This window comes from Arachis hypogaea, chromosome 19 (assembly GCF_003086295.3).
Source record: "Arachis hypogaea cultivar Tifrunner chromosome 19, arahy.Tifrunner.gnm2.J5K5, whole genome shotgun sequence".
NCBI classification, from domain to species: domain Eukaryota; kingdom Viridiplantae; phylum Streptophyta; class Magnoliopsida; order Fabales; family Fabaceae; genus Arachis; species Arachis hypogaea.
In genome coordinates, this window is record NC_092054.1 from 35,379,434 (window position 1) to 35,396,245 (window position 16,812).

Here is a 16,812-nt window from a genome sequence, read left to right on the forward strand (position 1 = left end):
CAATGAATGGATGCAGCTGCACATTTTCTATGAAGGGCTCTCTTATTAGTCAAAGAAGGCCATAGACCATTCATCCGAAGGATCTTTGAACACGAAGAAGACCATTGAGGAGGCCATAGATGCCATTGAAATAGTAGCAGAGAACGACTACTTCTATGCTTTTGAAAGAGGGAACACAAGAGGAGTAATAGAGCTAAACAATGTAGATGCTCTGCTGGCCCAAAACAAGCTCATTACCCAGAGCTGGCTGACCTCACCAAGAAGATGGAGAGGAACCAAGTAGCAGCAATCTCTACTTCATCAACAACCCAAGAAGGAGTGAATGAAGAAGCAGAGGGTAGTCAAGAGCAAGCCAACTACATTGGGAATTCACCTAGGCAAAATTATGATCCATACTCCAAGACCTACAACCCTGGATGGAGGAATCACCCAAACTTTGGGTGGGGAAATCAACAAGACCAAAGCCTTGATCAAAGACGCCCAAATCCAAACAATGCAGCCACCCAACACTTCACATCTAGACCATATCAACACCCCATAACAACACCTCTCCACATTCATATCAAGGCCAGAATAACCCTCCTCAGCCTGACCTATCATCATTTGATGAAAGAATCTCAAGGATTGAGAATCTACTTGAAGGCATAGGCAAAGAGATTCAAGATAGTAAAGCATTCCGAGAAGAGGTGATGTCCAATATGCAGAATCAGGATGCTGCCATCAAGAAACTGGAGACACAGATTGGCTACTTATTCAAGCAAATTCCAAGCCACAACCTTCGCAGCAAGACTAGCTCAACACGAAGGGAGGAGTGCCAGGCTATCACCCTTAGAAGTGGGAAGGAACTGAAGGAAACCTCCCAGAAACCATAAGAAAGGGAATCAGATAAAGAGGAAGAAGATCAGGATGGAGCTCAAGTTCCTAATCTGAGTTCACAAAAAAGGGAAGGAGTGCTTAAGCCAGATGCCCCAAGAGTCACATACCCTCAGCAATTAAAGAAGAAGGGGGATGACAGTCAGTTTTCGAGATTTTTGGAAATCTTCAAGAAACTGCAAATCAACATACCCTTTGCTGAGCAATAGAACAAATGCCACTCTACGCCAAGTTCTTGAAGGAGCTCATGACTAAGAAGAGAAGCTGGAAGAACAACGAGACTGTGATACTAACCGAAGAATGTAGTGCTATCATTCAGCACAAACTACCCCAGAAATTGAAGGATCCCAGGAGTTTTCAGATCCCCTGTATTATAGGGGAAATCACAGTGGAAAAGGCTCTTTGTGACTTGGGAGCCAGCATCAATTTGATGTCGGTAGCTATGATGAGAAAGATGAAGATTGAGGAAGCTAAACCAACAAAGATGGCCTTACAATTAGCAGACCGATTATTCAAGTTCCCGCATGGCGTCGTAGAAGATTTGCTGGTAAAAGTGGGAGATTTTATCTTCCCAGCAGACTTTGTAGTGCTGGACATGCAAGAGGAAGCCAAGGCTTCCATCATCCTGGGAAGGCCATTCTTGGCCACTGCTGGAGCTGTCATTGATGAACAAAAAGGAGATCTCACCCTGAGATTACACAATGAAAAGATGATGATCAATGTGTTCAAAGCCATGAGTTACCCACCAGAGCAAATGGGAGAGTGTATGAGGTTGGACACACTTGAAGACGCAGTGCAGGAAAATTTTGAAGAAGAAGAACCTGAAGGTATAATAGAGGAGGAGGAGCCTACGTTTAGTGAAGAGGTTGCAACAGCAGAGATTCAAATACAAGGTGCACCAAAGGAAGAGAACGAAAAGTCAGAAGCACCCAAACTTGAATTGCCTCCCTCTCTCAAATATGCATACTTAGGAGAGGATGAAAATTACCCAGTAATTATAAGCTCATGCCTCAGCCAAGATCAAGAGGATGAACTGCTCAAAGTACTGCGAAACCACAAAGATGCCATTGGTTGGACTCTTTCTAACTTGAAGGGGATAAGTTCAGCCATATGTATCGATGAGCGGATAATTTATACGCTTTTTGGCATTGTTTTTAGTATGTTTTTAGTAGAATCTAGTTACTTTTAGGGATGTTTTCATTAGTTTTTATGTTAAATTCACATTTCTAGACTTTACTATGAGTTTGTGTGATTTTCTGTGATTTCAGGTATTTTCTGGCTGAAATTGTGGGACTTGAGCAAAAATCAGATTCAGAGGTTGAAGAAGGACTACTGATGCTGTTGGATTCTGACCTCCCTGCACTCAAAGTGGATTTTCTGGAGCTACAGAACTCAAAATGGCGCGCTTCCAATTGCGTTGGAAAGTAGACATCTACGACTTTCCAGAAATGTATAATAGTCCATACTTTGACCGAGTTTACATGACGTAAATGGGTGTTGAACGCCAGTTCTACGCTGCTGTCTAGAGTTAAACGCTAGAAACACGTCACAAGCCAGAGTTGAACGCCAAAAATACGTTACAAACTGGCGTTCAACTCCAAGAATGACCTCTGCGCGTGTAACATTCAAGCTCAGCCCAAGCACACACCAAGTAGGCCCCGGAAGTGGATTTATGCATCAATTACTTACTTCTGTAAACCCTAGTAGCTAGTTTATTATAAATAGGACTTTTTACTATTGTATTAGACATCTTTGAAAATCTTGGGATCATTTTTTGATCATTTTTAGATCTCTAGACCTCCATGGGGGCTGGCCATTCGGCCATGCCTGAACCTTTCACTTATGTATTTTCAACGGTAGAGTTTCTACACTCCATAGATTAAGGTGTGGAGCTCTGCTGTTCCTCAAAGATTAATGCAAAGTACTACTGTTTTTCTATTCAATTCAACTTATTCCGCTTCTAAGATATTCATTCGCACTTCAACCTGAATGTGATGAACGTGACAATCATCATCATTCCCCCACGAACGCGTGCCTGACAACCACTTCCGTTCCACCTTAGATTGAATGAGTATCTCTTGGATCTCTTAATCAGAATCTTCGTGGTATAAGCTAGATTGATGGCGGCATTCATGAGAGTCCGAAAAGTCTAAACCTTGTCTGTGGTATTTCGAGTAGGACTCTGGGATTGAATGACTGTGACGAACTTCAAACTCGCGAGTGCTGGGCGTAGTGACAGACGCAAAAAGAGGGTGAATCCTATTCCAGTATGATCGAGAACCTCAGATGATTAGCCATGCTGTGACAAAGCATTTGGACCATTTTCACAAGAGGATAGGATGCAGCCATTGGCAAGGGTGATGCCTCCAGACGATTAGCCATGCAGTGACAGCGCATCGGACCATTTTCCAGAGAGGATTAAAAGTAGCCATTGACAACGGTGATGTTCTTACACAAAGCCAGCCATGGAAAGGAGTAAGACTGATTGGATGAAGACAGTAGGAAAGCAGAGGTTCAGAGGAACGAAAGCATCTCTATACACTTATCTGAAATTCTCACCAATGATATACATAAGTGCTTCTATCCTTATTTTATTATATATTTTCGAAAACTCCATAACTATTTGATATCCGCCTGACTGAGATTTACAAGGTGACCATAGCTTGCTTCATACCAACAATCTCCGTGGGATCGACCCTTACTCACGTAAGGTTTATTACTTGGACGACCCAGTGCACTTGCTGGTTAGTTGTATCGAAGTTGTGAATGAAAAACGATTTATTAAGACGTGCGTATAGAGTTTCTGGCACCGTTGCCTGAGATCACAATTTCGTGCACCAAGTTTTTGGCGCCGTTGCTGGGGATTGTTCGAGTTTGGACAACTGACGATTCATCTTGTTGCTCAGATTAGGTAATTTTCTTTTTGTTTTATTTTCAAAAAATTTTCAAAAAAAAATATATTTTTCTTCAGAATTTTTAAGAATGAATTCTAGTGTTTCATGATAATTTGTTGAATCCTGGCTGGCTGTAAGCCATGTTTAATCTTTTGGACTGGGATTTCAACTTATCATCACAAGAGCTTGTTGATTCTCACACACTTAGTTGCTCTATACATGGAAAGTATCAACATCTTCTAAAGCTTCGCTGGCTAGTAAGCCATGCCTAACCCTCAGATTGGAGCTTTAGACTAGGAGTACAAGATTCCTGGAATTCATATTAAGAATTTTAAAATCCTTATTTTCTTTTTTCTATATGTTTTTCGAACAAAATATACAAAAATCCAAAAAAATAAAAAAAATCATAAAAATAAAAAATATTTCATGTTTCTTGTTTGAGTCTTGAGTCAAGTTGAAAGTTTGGTGTCAATTGCATATTCATCTTGCATTTTTCGAAAAATTCATGCATTCATAGTGTTCTTCATGATCTTCAAGTTGTTCTTGGTAAGTCTTCTTGTTTGATCTTGATGTTTTCATGTTTTGTGTCTTTTCTTGTTTTTCATATGCATTCTTGCATTCATAGTGTCTATACATGAAAAATTTTTAAGTTTGGTGTCTTGCATATTTTCTCTGCATTAAAAATTTTTCAAAAATAAGTTTTTGATGTTCATCTTGACATTCAAAGTATTCTTGGTGTTCATCTTGACATTCATAGCATTCTTGCATGCATTCATTGTTTTGATCCAAAATTTTCATGCATTGAGTCTTTTTCATGTTTTTCCCTCTCATCATTAAAAATTCAAAAATAAAAAAATATCTTTTCCTTTTTGACTCATAAATTTTGAAAATTTGAGTTGACTTTTTTCAAAACTTTTTAAAATCTAGTTGTTTTTATGAGTCAAATCAAATTTTCAATTTAAAAATCTTATCTTTTTCAAAATCTTTTTCATTTTTCTTATTTATTTTCGAAAATTTTAAAAATATTTTTCAAAAATCTTTTTCTTATCTTTATCTCCTAATTTTCAAAAATAACATCATCAACTAATGTTTTGATTCAAAAATTTCAAGTTTGTTACTTGCTTGTTAAGAAAGATTCAAACTTTGAGTTCTAGAATCATATCTTATGATTTCTTGTGAATCAAGTCATTAATTGTGATTTTAAAAAAATCAAATCTTTTTCAAAACTAATTTTAATCATATCTTTTCAAAAATATCTTTCTATCTTATCTATTTTAAAATCATATCTTTTTCAAAATTTGATTTTAAAATATCCTTTCTAACTTCTTATCTTCTTATCTTTTCAAAATTGATTTTCAAATTTGTTTCAACTAACTAACTAACTTTTTGTTTGTTTCTTATCTTTTTCAAAACTACCTAACTAACTCTCTCTCTCTAATTTTCGAAAATATCTTCCATCTTTTTCAAAATTTCTTTTTAATTAACTAATTATTTTAATTTTTGATTTTAATTTTCGAAAAATTACTAACCTTTTTCAAAAACTATTTTTGAAAATCACTAACTCTTTTTCAAAAATAATTTTTGAAAATTCTCCTTCTCTCCCATCTGTGTTCGAATTTTTTCTTCTTCTTTTCTTCTACTCACACAGGGGAACCTCTATACCTGTGGTAAAAAGAATCCCTATTATTATTTTTCTGTCCCTCTTTTTCATATGAGCAGGAGCAAAGACAAGAACATTCTTGTTGAAGCAGATCCAGAACCTGAAAGGACTCTGAAGAGGAAACTAAGAGAAGCTAAATTACAACAATCCAGCAAGCACCTTTCAGAAATTTTCGAACAAGAAGAGGAGATGGCAACCGAAAATAATAATAATGCAAGGAGGATGCTTGGTGACTTTACTGCACCTAATTCCAATTTACATGGAAGAAGCATCTCCATTCCTGCCATTGGAGCAAACAATTTTGAGCTGAAACCTCAATTAGTTTCTCTGATGCAGCAGAATTGCAAGTTTCATGGACTTCCATCTGAAGATCCTTTTCAGTTCTTAACTGAATTCTTGCAGATCTGTGATACTGTTAAGACTAATGGAGTAGATCCTGAAGTCTACAGGCTCATGCTTTTCCCTTTTGCTGTAAGAGACAGAGCTAGAGTATGGTTGGACTCTCAACCTAAGAATAGCCTGAACTCTTGGGATAAGCTGGTCAAGGCTTTCTTAGTCAAGTTCTTTCCTCCTCAAAAGCTGAGTAAGCTTAGAGTGGATGTTCAAACCTTCAGACAGAAAGAAGGTGAATCTCTCTATGAAGCTTGGGAGAGATACAAAGAACTGACCAAAAAGTGTCCTTCTGACATGCTTTCAGAATGGACCATCCTGGATATATTCTATGATGGTCTATCTGAATTGGCTAAAATGTCATTGGATACTTCTGCAGGTGGATCCATTCACCTAAAGAAAACACCTGCAGAAGCTCAAGAACTCATTGACATGGTTGCTAATAACCAATTCATGTACACTTTTGAGAGGAATCCTGTGAGTAATGGGACGCCTATGAAGAAGGGAGTTCTTGAAATTGATACTCTAAATGCCATACTGGCTCAGAATAAAATATTGACTCAGCAAGTCAATATGATTTCTCAGAGTCTGAATGGAATGCATGCTGCATCCAACAGTACTCAAGAGGCATCTTCTGAAGAAGAAACTTATGATCCTGAGAACCCTGCAATAGCAGAGGTGAATTACATGGGTGAACCATATGGAAACACCTATAACCCCTCATGGAGAAATCATCCAAATCTCTCATGGAAGGATCAACAAAAGCCTCAACAAGGCTTTAATAATGGTGGAAGAAACAGGTTTAGCAATAGCAAACCTTTTCCATCATCCACTCAGCAACAGACAGAGAACTCTGAACAAAATACCTCTAATTTAGCAAACTTAGTCTCTGATCTATCTAAGGCCACTGTAAGTTTCATGAATGAAACAAGGTCCTCCATTAGAAATTTGGAGGCACAAGTGGGCCAGCTGAGTAAAAGGATCACTGAAATCCCTCCTAGTACTCTCCCAAGCAATACAGAAGAAAATCCAAAAGGAGAGTGCAAGGCCATTGATATAACCATCATGGCCGAACCTGGAGAGGAAGGGGAGGACGTAAATCCCAGTGAGGAAGACCTCCTGGGACGTCCAGTGATCAATAAGGAGTTTCCCTCTGAGGAACCAAAGGAATCTGAGGCTCAACTAGAGACCATAGAGATTTCATTAAACCTCCTTATGCCATTCATGAGCTCTGATGAGTACTCCTCTTCTGAAGAGAATGAGGATGTTACTAAGGAGCAAGTTACCAAGTACCTTGGTGCAATCATGAAGTTGAATGCCAAATTATTTGGTATTGAGACTTGGGAAGATGAACCTCCCTTGTTCACCAATGAACTAAGTGATCTGGATCAACTGACATTGCCTCAGAAGAAACAGGATCCTGGAAAGTTCTTAATACCTTGTACCATAGGCAACATGATCTTTGAAAAGGCTCTGTGTGACCTTGGTTCAGGGATAAACCTCATGCCCCTCTCTGTAATAGAGAAACTGGGAATCTTTGGGGTACAAGCTACTAAAATCTCATTAGAGATGGCAGACAATTCAAGAAAACAGGCTTATGGACAAGTAGAGGACGTGTTAGTAAAGGTTGAAGGCCTTTACATCCCTACTGATTTCATAGTCCTAGATAGTGGGAAGGATGAGGATGAATCCATCATCCTTGGAAGACCCTTCCTAGCCACAGCAAGAGCTGTGATTGATGTTGACAGAGGTGAACTAGTCCTTCAATTGAATGAGGACTCCCTTGTGTTTAAAACTCGAGGTCATCCTTCTGTAAACATGGAGAGGAAGCATAAAAAGCTTCTCTCAAAACAGAGTCAACCAGAGCCCCCACAGTCAAACTCTAAGTTTGGTGTTGGGAGGCCACAACCAAACTCTAAGTTTGGTGTTGAACTCCCATATCCAAACTCTAAGTTTGGTGTTGGGAAGTCTCAACAGTGCTCTGAACATCTGTGAGGCTTCATGAGAGCCCACTGTCAAGCTATTGACATTAAAGAAGCGCTTATTGGGAGGCAACCCAATTTTTATTTATCTAATTCTATTTTATTTTTTTCTTGTTCTTTCATGTTTTATTAGGTTCATGATCATGTGGAGTCACAAAATAAATAAAAAATTTGAAAACGGAATCAAAAATAGCAGAAGAAAAATCACACCCTGGAAGAAGACCTTACTGGCGTTTAAACGCCAGTAAGAAGCATCTGGCTGGCGTTCAACGCCAGAACAGAGCATGGTTCTGGCGCTGAACGCCCAAAATGGGCAGCATCTGTGCGTTTGAACGCCAGAATTGCACCTTGGAGAAGAGTTGGCGCTGAACGCCCAGAACAAGCATGGTTCTGGCGTTCAACGCCAGAAATGGGCAACAAATGGGCGTTCAACGCCGAGAACAAGAACCAATCTGGCGCTGAACGCCCAGAGTTGTGTGCAAGGGCATTTTGCATGCCAAATTTGGTGCAAGGTTGTAAATCCTTGAACACCTCAAGATCTGTGGACCCCACAAGATCACCTCAGGATCTGTGGACCCCACAGGATCCCCACCTACCTCCACTCACTTCTTCTCACCCCTCTTTCACACAATCCCATAAACACTCTTCCCCAAAACTCTTCACCAATCACCTCAATCTCTCTTCCCTATCACTACTTCACCACTCACATCCATCCACTCTTCCCCATAAACCTACCTCATAAACTCCACCTACCTTCAAAATTCAAAATCAATTTCCCACCCAAATCCACCCTATATGGCCGAAATTAACCCCCCTCCCTTCCCTATATATAGCCTTCCACTCCTCCTCATTTTCACACAACACAACCCTCTCTTCTCTTCTTGGCCGAATACACCTCTCCCCCTCTCCTCCATATTTTCTTCTTCTTCTTCATCTATTCTTTCTTCTCTTGCTCGAGGGCGAGCAATATTCTAAGTTTGGTGTGGTAAAAGCATAAGCTTTTTGTTTTTCCATTACCATTGATGGCACCCAAGACCGAAGAATCCTCTAGAAAAGGGAAAGGAAAGACAAAAGCTTTCACCTCCGAGTCATGGGAGATGGAAAGATTCATCTCCAAAGCTCATCAAGACCACTTCTATGATGTTGTGGCCAAGAAGAAGGTGATCCCTGAGGTTCCTTTCAAGCTCAAGAAGAATGAGTATCCGGAGATCGGACATGAAATCCAAAGAAGAGGTTGGGAAGTTCTAACAAACCCCATCCAACAAGTCGGCATCCTAATGGTTCAAGAGTTCTATGCCAATGAATGGATCACTAGGAACCATGATCAAAGTAAGAACCCAAACCCAAAGAATTATATTATAATGGTTTGGGGGAAATACTTAGATTTTAGTCCGGAAAATGTGAGGTTGGCGTTTAACTTGCCTATGATGCAAGGAGATGCACGCCCCTACACTAGAAGGGTCAACTTTAATCAAAGGTTGGACCAAGTCCTCATGGACATATGTGTGGAAGGAGCTCAATGGAAGATTGACTCCAAAGGCAAGCCGGTTCAATTAAGAAGACTGGACCTCAAGCCTGTGGCTAGAGGATGGTTGGAGTTCATCCAACGCTCCATCATCCCCACTAGCAACCGATCTGAAGTTATTGTGGATCAGGCCATCATGATCCATAGCACCATGATTGGAGAGGAAGTAGAAGTTCATGAAGTCATCTCCCTTGAATTCTACAAAATAGCCGAAAAGCCCTCTCCTGGGGCAAGGCTAGCTTTTCCTCATCTTATTTGCCATCTATGTTACTCAGCTGGAGCTTTCATAGAAGGAGACATTCCCATTGAGGAAGAGAAGCCCATCACTAAGAAAAGGATGGAGCAAGCAAGAGAGCCCATTCATGGATCTCAAAAGACGCATGAAGCTCATCACCATGAGATCCCGGAGATGCCTCAAATGCATTCTCCTCCACAAAACTATTGGGAGCAAATCAACACCTCCCTAGGAGAATTAAGTTCCAACATGGGACAACTAAGGGTGGAACATCAAGAGCACTCCATCATCCTTCATGAAATAAGAGAAGATCAAAAAGCAATGAGGGAAGAGCAACAAAGACAAGGAAGAGACATAGAAGAGATCAAGGACATCATTGGTTCCTCAAGAAGGAAATGCCACCATCACTAAGGTGGACTCATTCCTTGTTTTTACATTCTCTGTTTTTCATTTTCTCTATGTTAAGTGCTTATCCATGTTTGTGTCTTCATTACATGATCATTAGTATTTAGTAACTTTGTCTTAAAGTTATGAATGTCCTATGAATCCATCACCTCTCTTAAATGAAAACTGTTTTAATTCAAAAGAACAAGAAGTACATGAGTTTCGAATTTATCCTTGAACTTAGTTTAATTATATTGATGTGGTGACAATGCTTCTTGTCTTCTGAATGAATGCTTGAACAGTGCATATGTCTTTTGAAATTGTTGTTTAAGAATGTTAAATATGTTGGCTCTTGAAAGAATGATGACAAGAAGACATGTTATTTGATAATCTGAAAAATCATAAAAATGATTCTTGAAGCAAGAAAAAGCAGCAAAGAACAAAGCTTGTAGAAAAAAAAAAGAAAAAGCAAGCAGAAAAAGCCAAAAGCTCTTAAAACCAAGAGGCAAGAGCAAAAAGCCAATAACCCTTAAAACCAAAAGGCAAGGGTAAATAAAAAGGATCCCAAGGCTTTGAGCATCAGTGGATAGGAGGGCCTAAAGGAACAAAATCCTGGCCTAAGCGGCTAAACCAAGCTGTCCCTAACCATGTGCTTGTGGCGTGAAGGTGTCAACTGAAAACTTGAGACTGAGCGGTTAAAGTCAAGGTCCAAAGCAAAAGAAGAGTGTGCTTAAGAACCCTGGACACCTCTAATTGGGGACTTTAGCAAAGCTGAGTCACAATCTGAAAAGGTTCACCCAATTATGTGTCTGTCGCATTTATGTATCCGGTGGTAATACTGGAAAACAAAGTGCTTAGGGCCACGGCCAAGACTTATAAAAGAGCTGTGTTCAAGAATCATCATACTGAACTAGGAGAATCAATAACACTATCTGAACTTTGAGTTCCTATAGATGCCAATCATTCTGAACTTCAATGGATAAAGTGAGATGCCAAAACTATTCAAGAGGCAAAAAGCTACAAGTCCCGCTCATTTAATTGGAGCTATGTTTCATTGATAGTTTGGAATTTATAGTATATTCTCTTCTTTTTATCCTATTTGATTTTTAGTTGCTTGGGGACAAGCAACAATTTAAGTTTGGTGTTGTGATGAGCGGATAATTTATACGCTTTTTGGCATTGTTTTTAGTATGTTTTTAGTAGAATCTAGTTACTTTTAGGGATGTTTTCATTAGTTTTTATGTTAAATTCACATTTCTGGACTTTACTATGAGTTTGTGTGATTTTCTATGATTCAGGTATTTTCTGGCTGAAATTGAGGGACTTGAGCAAAAATCAGATTCAGAGGTTGAAGAAGGACTGCTGATGCTGTTGGATTCTGACCTCCCTGCACTCAAAGTAGATTTTCTGGAGCTACAGAACTCAAAATGACGCGCTTCCAATTGCGTTGGAAAGTAGACATCCAGGGCTTTCCAGCAATGTATAATAGTTTATACTTTGACCGATTTTAGATGACGTAAAAGGGCGTTGAATGCCAGTTCTATGCTGCTGTCTAGAGTTAAACGCCAGAAACACGTCACAAGCCAGAGTTGAACACCAGAAATACGTTACAAACTGGCGTTCAACTCCAAGAATGACCTCTGCACGTGTAACATTCAGGTTCAGCCCAAGCACACACCAAGTGGGCCCCGGAAGTGGATTTATGTATCAATTACTTACTTCTATAAACCCTAGTAGCTAGTTTATTATAAATAGGACTTTTTACTATTGTATTAGACATCTTTGAACATCTTGGGATCATCTTTTGATCATTTTTAGATCTCTAGACCTCCATGGGGGCTGGCCATTTGGCCATGCCTGAACCTTTCACTTATGTATTTTCAACGGTAGAGTTTCTACACTCCATAGATTAAGGTGTGGAGCTCTACTGTTCCTCAAAAATTAATGCAAAGTACTACTGTTTTTCTATTCAATTCAACTTATTCCGCTTCTAAGATATTCATTTGCACTTCAACCTGAATGTGATGAACGTGACAATCATCATCATTCCCCACGAACGCATGCCTGACAACCACTTCCGTTCCACCTTAGATTGAATGAGTATCTCTTGGATCTCTTAATCAGAATCTTCGTGGTATAAGCTAGATTGATGGCGGCATTCATGAGGGTCCGGAAAGTCTATGCCTTGTCTGTGGTATTTCGAGTAGGACTCTGGGATTGAATGACTGTGACGAACTTCAAACTCGCGAGTGCTGGGCGTAGTGACAGACGCAAAAGGAGGGTGAATCCTATTCCAGTATGATCGAGAACCTCAGATAATTAGCCGTGCTGTGACAAAGCATTTGGACCATTTTCACAAGAGGATAGGATGCAGCCATTGGCAAGGGTGATGCCTCCAGACGATTAGCCATGCAGTGACAGCGCATCGGACCATTTTCCAGAGAGGATTAAAAGTAGCCATTGACAACGGTGATGTTCTTACACAAAGCCAGCCATGGAAAGGAGTAAGACTGATTGGATGAAGACAGCAGGAAAGCAGAGGTTCAGAGGAACGAAAGCATCTCTATACACTTATCTGAAATTCTCACCAATGATATACATAAGTGCTTCTATCCTTATTTTATTATATATTTTCAAAAACTCCATAACTATTTGATATCCGCCTGACTGAGATTTACAAGGTGACCATAGCTTTCTTCATACCAACAATCTCCGTGGGACCGACCCTTACTCACGTAAGGTTTATTACTTAGACGACCCAGTGCACTTGCTGGTTAGTTGTATCGAAGTTGTGAATGAAAAACGATTTATTAAGACGTGCGTACAGAGTTTCTGGTGCCGTTGCCTGAGATCACAATTTCGTGCACCATGTATGCACAAGATACTGCTGGAAGATGATGCCAAACCATCCATACAATCTCAAAGGAGGTTGAACCCAATCATAAAGGAAGTGGTACAGAAAGAAGTTATGAAGTTATGGCAGGGAAGGGTAATTTACCCGATCTCAGACAGCCCTTGGGTCAGCCCCGTGCATGTTGTCCCAAAAAAGGAAGGAATTACCGTGGTTCCTAATGAGAAAAACGAACTAATTCCTACAAGGACAGTCACAGGATGGCGGATGTGCATAGACTACAGGATGCTCAACGAGGCTACGCGAAAAGATCATTTCCCCCTTCCATTCATGGATCAGATGTTGGAAAGACTCGCAGGGCACGCTTATTATTGTTTTCTCGACGGTTTTTCAGGATATAACCAAATAGTGGTTGATCCCAGAGATCAAGAGAAAACCTCATTCACTTGCCCATATGGAGTGTTTGCCTACAGGCGCATGCCATTTGGGCTATGTAATGCACCTGCGACTTTCCAACGCTGCATGCTTTCTATCTTTTCAGATATGATAGAAAAATTCATTGAAGTTTTTATGGATGACTTCTCGGTATTCGGAGATTCCTTTCCTAGTTGCCTACATCACCTCGCCTTGGTATTGAAAAGATGCCAAGAGACCAATCTGGTCTTGAACTGGGAGAAATGTCACTTTATGGTGATAGGAGGAATAGTCCTTGGTCACAAAGTTTCTAACCAAGGCATTGAGGTTGACAGAGCCAAAGTAGAACTTATTGAAAAACTGCCCCCACCCAGTGATGTCAGGGCAATTAGGAGCTTTTTAGGGCATGCTGGTTTTTACAGAAGGTTTATTAAAGATTTTTCAAAGATAGCCACGCCCTTAAGCAATCTCCTTATATCAGATACACCATTTATCTTTGATGAAACATGCATGTTAGCCTTTGAAAATTTGAAGATGAGGTTGTCCTCTGCTCCTATCATTTCCCCACCTGATTGGAATTTACCATTTGAATTGATGTGTGATGCATCTGATTTTGCAATTGGGGCAGTGTTGGGACAGAGGAAAGATAACTTAGTCCATGTGATATACTATGCGAGCAAAGTCCTTAATGATACTCAAAGAAATTATACCACTACTGAAAAGGAATTGCTGGCAATAGTTTTTGCATTTGACAAGTTTAGATCATACCTCATTGGTGCTAAAGTGATTATTTTTACGGATCACACAACACTTAAATATTTATTTGCCAAGCAAGAATCAAAACCAAGACTAATAAGATGGATCCTATTGTTGCAGGAATTCAATATTGAGATCAAAGACAAGAAAGGAGTGGAGAACAAGGTAGCAGATCACCTATCCAGGATTCCTCATGATAAAGGTGGAACACCTGATACAAGTGTGAACGAGTTCTTCCCTGATGAGCAGTTAATGCTAGTTCACAAAGCACCATGGTTCACAGACATTGCAAACTTCAAGGCAACTGGGGCATTGCCTCCAGAGATCAATAAACATCAAAAAAGAAAGCTCATGAATGATGCAAAGTACTTTGTCTGGGATGAGCCATATCTATTCAAGAAGTGTTCAGATGGAATCCTTAGAAGATGTGTTTCGGAAGAAGAAGGACGAGAGGTCCTATGGAATTGCCACGGCTCATGCTATGGAGGCCACTTTGGAGGGGATAGAACTGCAGCTAAGGTGTTACAAAGCGGATTCTTTTGGCCCACCCTTTTCAAGGATGCCAAAGAACTAGTAAAGAGCTGCAATGAATGCCAAAGATCTGGAAACTTGCCCAAAAGAAATGAGATGCCACAAAATTTCATCTTGGAACTGGAATTGTTTGATGTGTGGGGAATCGATTTCATGGGACCATTCCCAACCTCATATGCAAACAAATACATCTTGGTAGCAGTGGATTATGTTTCCAAGTGGGTAGAGGCTATTGCAACCCCAACGAATGATAACAGGGTAGTCATGAACTTCCTCAGGAAGAATATCTTTAGCCAGTTTGGAGTCCACGAGCGCTTATCAGTGATGGAGGGAGCCATTTTTGTAACAGACCACTAGAAGCTCTTCTCCTACGATATGGGGTAAAACACAAGGTAGCCACGCCCTACCATCCCCAAACAAGTGGACAAACTGAGATATCCAACAGAGAACTAAAGAGGATCCTGGAAAAGACAGTGGGTGCATCAAGAAAGGATTGGTCGAAGAAGCTGGACGATGCTCTTTGGGCATACAGAACAGCATTCAAACACCACTTGGAATGTCCCATACCAACTAGTGTATGGGAAGGCTTGCCATTTACCACTGGAGCTGGAACACAAGGCTCTCTGGGCTATCAAGATACTAAATTTTGACAGCATTGATGCTGGTGCAAAGAGGATCTTGCAGCTGCAAGAGATGGAGGAATTCAGGTCACAAGCCTATGAAAATACCAAGATATATAAAGAGAAGGTAAAGAGAAGACATGACCTACATCTTGCACCCAGGAGTTTCGAAAAGGGGCAGCGAGTACTCCTTTACAATTCTAAATTGAGACTATTCCCAGGAAAACTCAAATCAAGGTGGTCCGGACCTTTCTTGTCACAAAAGTTTCACCATATGGACACATCGAAATCATGGATAAAGGGTCAGAGAGGACTTTTACAGTGAACGGACAAAGACTCAAGCATTATCTGGGCAATATGGGGAAAACCCAGAGTGAATTACCATCTCAAGTAAAGGAGAACCGTCGAGCTAGCGACGATAAAGAGCTCTGTGGAGCACCAACCTCAGGTAGTTACTTTCATCTTTTTTAATAAAGATCGCAAGTTGTTTCCCTGTATTGCGAGGAGCTAAGTTGGTGTTCCACACCAAAACAATTCAAGAGTGAAAGTGTGATTCTAAGTTTGGTGTTCCACCAAAAGAATCACACTCCATTTCAAAAGCACATTGCTAGCTCCAACCAATCAAGGGAAACCACTTAGATGTAGTTAGACTTTAGTAATAATTGTTGTGTTAACAACAAGATATGAGGTTCTCTGCATATATGCAAGGTTTTGTACTGGGCAAGGAACTGAGTTTGGTGTTCACACACCAAATTAAGTTCATGCAAGCTAACTATGTCGCAAGTGCTGTGGGAACAAGCAACTTTCAATTACTTTGCAGGAATCTTATAAGGAAATGGTGCACCTTCACCCAAGGAAGTGAAGTAGCGAGAACTAGGATGATGACAAGAAAGAGGGCAACTAGAAATCATCACCCGAAGGTTGCATTGTTACTTAATTCCATTATACTCAGAATTGTGGAAAATTGGAAGTCTGAATGCACTTTGATTAATAGTTACTCGTAGTTGGAACCTTTTTCAACTCTGTCTCTTAAGTTTTATGTTGAAGAGGTCTATGCTTGCTGGTCTTTATGTCACTGCATCCTCTCTTTGCTTAAGTGTATGATTGTCCCTTTGAATCAAATGAAAAAGAGAATGAGTGTTTTTAAGACCAGAGAGGAGTTCATACTATGGAGTGAGTTCATGAGTTTATGGTATAGTCATAAGTTAGCTAAGTTGGTTCAACCATAAGGTGGGAGGACAACTATCTGTCAGTAATACTATGCTTGTGACACACCCCATGAGACTAGCTAAATAAGAAGATCCTAATAAGAAAAAGGGAAAAGAACAATAAAGGTTGAAAAATAAAGAAAAAGAGTAAGCAATAGGCTAGGCACCATAGTTTTAATCTTGAGGCATGTGTATGTGGTGTTCCTGTTGAGGATCTACTTGATGAATAAGCTCTTAGGGTGCCTTATCACTTGGTAACTTGGTACAGAGCATTTAGTAACCCAAAGAGGTCTGGACACCAAGGTCTCAAGAAAAAAAAACAATAAAACTATATGCATGTGGTGTGTATGTATGGGGGAAGACTTGAGCAAGTAATCCTTAGGTGCTTCAACACCTAGCACCTGAACCAACTGGTTCGGGAGTATTGGCTGAAAGCTTAATTTTAAAGAGTTGCCCCCTTACAGAACACTTACCCTAAGAACACAAATA

General features: G+C 40.0%; 1 non-coding gene across 1 annotated transcript; it reads right to left on the reverse strand.

The window, feature by feature from the left end:
• Positions 1–6,012: 6,012 nt before the first annotated feature.
• On the reverse strand, positions 6,013–6,120 carry LOC112780552 (small nucleolar RNA R71). Its single transcript, XR_003191379.1, has one exon. It is a non-coding gene; the product is annotated as a small nucleolar RNA R71 (small nucleolar RNA).
• Between the last annotated feature and the right edge of the window lie 10,692 nt (positions 6,121–16,812).